This window comes from Mustela putorius, unplaced genomic scaffold (assembly GCF_011764305.1).
Source record: "Mustela putorius furo isolate JIRA1106 unplaced genomic scaffold, ASM1176430v1.1 tig00000592_pilon_pilon_pilon, whole genome shotgun sequence".
NCBI lineage: Eukaryota > Metazoa > Chordata > Mammalia > Carnivora > Mustelidae > Mustela > Mustela putorius.
In genome coordinates this window covers 6,229,387-6,233,863 of record NW_025421426.1, presented here as the reverse complement: position 1 = coordinate 6,233,863, position 4,477 = coordinate 6,229,387, and the positions used below count along the sequence as shown (strand labels likewise).

General features: G+C 47.7%; 1 long non-coding RNA gene and 3 other non-coding genes across 5 annotated transcripts; all 4 read left to right on the top strand.

Moving 5' to 3' along the window:
* Positions 1-267: 267 nt before the first annotated feature.
* LOC101683036 lies at positions 268-3,379 on the top strand. Of its 2 annotated transcripts, none has more exons than XR_006607352.1 (5): positions 268-587; positions 899-1,129; positions 2,123-2,173; positions 2,633-2,707; positions 3,144-3,379. It is a non-coding gene; the product is annotated as an uncharacterized LOC101683036 (long non-coding RNA). The 2 variants fall into 2 exon arrangements; XR_006607351.1 differs by having other exon boundaries at positions 347-587; positions 899-1,120.
* On the top strand, positions 731-822 carry LOC123392637. The gene has a single exon (XR_006607388.1). It is a non-coding gene; the product is annotated as a small nucleolar SNORD12/SNORD106 (small nucleolar RNA).
* On the top strand, positions 1,957-2,047 carry LOC123392639. Its single transcript, XR_006607390.1, has one exon. It is a non-coding gene; the product is annotated as a small nucleolar SNORD12/SNORD106 (small nucleolar RNA).
* LOC123392638 lies at positions 2,392-2,485 on the top strand. The gene has a single exon (XR_006607389.1). It is a non-coding gene; the product is annotated as a small nucleolar SNORD12/SNORD106 (small nucleolar RNA).
* Positions 3,380-4,477: the final 1,098 nt, after the last annotated feature.

Sequence of the window (4,477 nt, the reverse complement as noted above, 5' to 3'; positions counted from 1 at the left end):
CGGGCGGGCGGCCGGGAGGCGGAGAAGGAGGGAGGTGGGGGAGGAGGAGGGGACCTCGGGGCTGCGAGCGAGGGGGCCGGGCCCTGTGGCACTGCCCGCGCGACTGACGGGCCGGCTGGCGTCACCTAGCTCCCCCGGGCGGCGGGACCGGCGGGCTCTGGCGGACGCGGCTGAGGGGAGGGGATTGTGGGGGGAGGGTTAACAGTGCCCAAGGCCGTCGCAGGCCTCAGCCCGCCCCGGAGGAGGGGGAACCCGGCAGGCGACTTAGTGCGTGCGAAGTGCGACATGGCGGCGAGGCCGACGAGCCCCGGTGGCCCCGAGTGTACGGCGAAGGGGGAGGGGCTAGAGAGGCCTTGACAACCATTAGATCGCCTGGGGCCGGGCGGCTCGGAAACTACATTTCCCAGAGGGCCCCGCGTGCCGTGGGACGGAAGGGGAAGCGCCTCGAGTGCAGTGCGCAGGCGCGAGAGCTTCCCCTGGTTATATAAGAGAAGTCGGGGCCTCCTCTCTTTCTTTTGCGTCTTCGGCTCCTTCGCCTCGTCAGCTGTGGTGGGGTGCCCGGCAACCCGCATTTGCTGCTGTATGTGGTGAGTGGAGATACTGCTGTTCTCCTTTCAAGATCTCTGTTCCTCCTTTTCCCTCTGACTCCCTCTGCTCTGACCCTAAATAGGCGTCGGGGAAACCAATGAAAATTGGAAAAATCCGCGCCTCCGTGCGGACCTGGTCCTTGGCCGGTGTAAATGATGATTTCGCTTTTTTCCCCATCAGATCGACAATGCTGATGTCTTTGAACATTTGCCAGTTAGTTCTGATCACACCGGCCTCAGGAGGCCCCGCCATGTTCCGATCCCAACCGTGAGAAGATGGCGATGGATACCCTTTCTTTGTTGGTTCGCAGGTCGGCGCCATCCGAGGGTACAGAATGGATCCCAGAGGAGGGGGTCGCTGCTGGGTCCTCAAGAGAGCCCCCCGTAGAGCTCTACAGCCTTTTGTCTCCTGATCTCCGGCGTAAGCATTTGGATCCTGGCCTGTCGTAGGAAACGCGTGGTCTGGGAGCTTCTTCGTGTGCTGGGCAAACTGGAGGGAAAAAATGCAGATTCAGCCGTAGCTAATTTTACTTGTAAGTAAGGTGCGCAGGACGCTTCATTTTATCACGGTTCTAACGTATCTTTTAGACTTCGGTGAAAACAGATTTAGGAAAACGAATTCCCCAGGGTGGGAAAATCTCTTTAAAGTGAATAGATAATTAATTCTTTAAATGTCTCTTGAGTGCCCCCGAAAGCACATTTTTGGATCCTTTGTGAGGTCTTTTTTTTTAGTAAAACCGTTTTCTTGAGCATACTTGACGTTTCCAAGCAGAGGCTGGCGGCGCGGGCAGGTGGATGAAAGAATTTACTAGAGGCAGAACAAGAGATGTTCTTGGCTAAACTGCCAGGCCATAGCTGGGGGCTGTAATGAAGGGGGAAGGCGGGAAGGGAGGGGAACGAATGGAATTTTCTTTCTTTGGTACCTGTGCTCAGTTTTAAGTAGCCCATCCGTCATCTAGGGCCTACAGATATTTTGAGCTGGGTCACCTTAAAGGTCTTGTTTGCCTTCAACCAGGTGGTTGCTATGGGCCCAGGTAACTTCATTCCGGTTTCCTTTGCTCGATCCTACTGCTTAAAAGTGGCCTCTACAAAAGAGAATATTTTAATTAAAAAAAATTTTTTTAAGTACTTTACACCATATCTGGTGTAAAACTCCCAACCTAAAGATCAAGAGTCACGTGCTCTACTGACCAAGCCATCCAGGCACCCCACGTGAGGATTTTTTTTTTTTTCCTAAGGGAAAGCTAAATTTTGTGGTTTTGGTTGACCCAACCACCAATTCTCAGCTGTGTACCATTTTAATTTGCTTGAGTCCAGGAATGGCACCTTAAGGGCAGGACAGTAACACCTGTGAACAGGAGCTTTTCCTACTGGCATATATGATGACTGAACTTTTTTCCCCGACAGATCGACCATGTTGATCTAACTTTCCTAAGCCAGTTTCTGTCTGATATGCCAACTTGAGCAGCTCCTTTGTCCCTCACTTCCCTTGAGCATCTAGCTGATGGGAACTCATGTTTGTTTTTTCATCTTAGAGTTACTGTTGGCTGAAAGCAGACTTCGAGTAGACCAGGAATGAGATGTTGGTGAGTGATGTCCATGTGGCTGAATACACGGGATCTGGAAAATAGAGATAACAACTCCTATTTTGAAGTTTATTTAAGTAATCTCTACAGCCAGCGTGAAGCTTTAATTCCTGTCCCCAAGACCAAGAATCACATGCTCTTCGGAACCAGCCAGGCAGTAGCCTATTTTAAATACGGGACTGTCTGTGCCCTTTGTGTTCTGCTCTAACTCAAATTTGGCCATTGCAATTGATGACCTAACTTTTTTCCCCATCAGATCGACCATGTTGATCTAACTGAACCTTTAGCCAGTGTTTTGTCTGATGCATTGGCCCCAGAGATGACGTCTCTGTTTTCTGCGCACCACTAACTTCTGCCGTGTGTGTGTTTCAAGTGTTTAAGTGGTGTTTGGGCTTGGTTGGTTTTCTCCCCACCAGGAATCCGGTTCCTTACCTTGTTTTACCTGCTAACTTTCTACAGGTTAGGAACCCTGTGAGCCACAGGACCATACGTAGATGCAGCCTGATGAGCTTGGTTCATTCTGACCTGCGGCAGGTGAGGTTTGCAAATGGCATTATCTAAGTATCAGCCCTCTTTAAAGGTGATTAAATGTGGGTGCCTGGGTGGCTCAGTGGGTTAAAGCCTCTGCCTTTGGGGTCATGATCACAGGGTCCTGGGTCCTCGGGTTAAAGCCTCTGCCTTTGGGGTCATGATCACAGGGTCCTGGGTCCTCTATTCAGCAGGGAGCCTCCTTCCTCCTCTCTCTCTGCCTACTTGTGATCGCTCTGTCAAATCTTTTTTAAAAAAGGTGATTAAATGTTCCCCCATTAGACGTACTGAGTTTGCCTGCTGGGGAGTAACCTGGGAACCCACTTCTCAAGTGGTGTGTAAAACAGGAGGGGAAAATTTAAGACGAGTAGGATATATATCCCAAACAAGTAGCTTTTTACATCAGAGTTAAATACTGATTGTATTTTTTTTTTTTTTTAAGGAATTTCTCAACTATGGAGCTGGTCCCAAGTCTTGGAAAAGATTGATCCTGTGCTTTCCTGAGAAAGAGTGATAGTTCTGGTTGAATCTGTCTCAAAAAGGTTTTATGTAACCTGAGGACTGTCTAGAGGCCTGTGCCCATTTTGAAGAATCCAGGATTATGGTTAAACTTGGTAAACATTTTTAGTTTGTATCATTCCTATCTGGAGAGAGAAAATAAAATTCTTAAAACAAAAATGCTCTTGTGTTTGATTAATGGAGGTAAACATGAACCATGGAGAATCAGTAACCATCATGTCTACAGGGGTCAAACTCCAGGGGCAGAGAGAAAATGGAGGGCTGATCACACACTTGTACATTCTGCAGGCATTTCTAAACAGTTAAGTACACTAAAGCACGGGTCCAGTGATCATGAGATCAGTATATGTGATTAGGGCTATATTTGATTTACATGTTTATACTGTTTAGCCATGGAAAATTCTAGATTGGTCTAAGATACATGGCCAATCTAGTTTCATCTAACTCTTACCATTCTCCCCTGCCTCAATTTTAATATAAGATTGTCTCACTCAGGAAAGATGGAATTTCACACTGGGCCATTTATATTGTGCCTTCTAAGCTAGAGCCTGCTATTGACTCCACATGTGATCTCCTTCCCTTTGAGTGTGTTGGACTTACTGCTTAAAATGAACAGAAAACATGAAAGGGTAAGTCCCTGGAGAATTGACTAAAAAATTTGTTCTGTTGCTAGTTCGATTCATACCTGTTTTATTCCTTGGCTGGCTTTGATGAAGCAAGCTGTCCATGGGAAATGTCCATGTAACAAGGTGGGGTCGAGGCAACCATGTGCATGGAACCAAGCCCTGCTAAGGAATGCAGCTCCTTCCCCACTGGCGTTTTCATACATTCAAGAGACCCTGAAACCAGACCCATTCAAGCTGTGCCTGGATTAGTGACCTACAGAAAAGATAAAATGTTTTTTAATGTCACTAGTTTTGGGGGTAATTGATCCAGCAATAAATCCAGAGCTCCACTATAATGGTCTTGACATAAATACCAACTTGTACCAGCCCACTGACCTTCCTGAATCTGTCAGGGCATTCAAAACTGGGGGCCCAGCCTACATTTCTAGGTTTGTGTTCCCCTTCATGCATTCAATTGAAACTTCAAAAACGAGGGGTGCTTTGCTGGCTCAGTTGGTTAAGCATCTGGGCTCAGGTCATGATCTCAAGGTCCTGTTTGAGCCTCCTCCCTGCTCATGCTCTCAATCTAAAAAAAAAAAAAACAAAAAAACAAAAAAAACTTGGAAAACTGATCTCCTCTTCCCCCATCAAA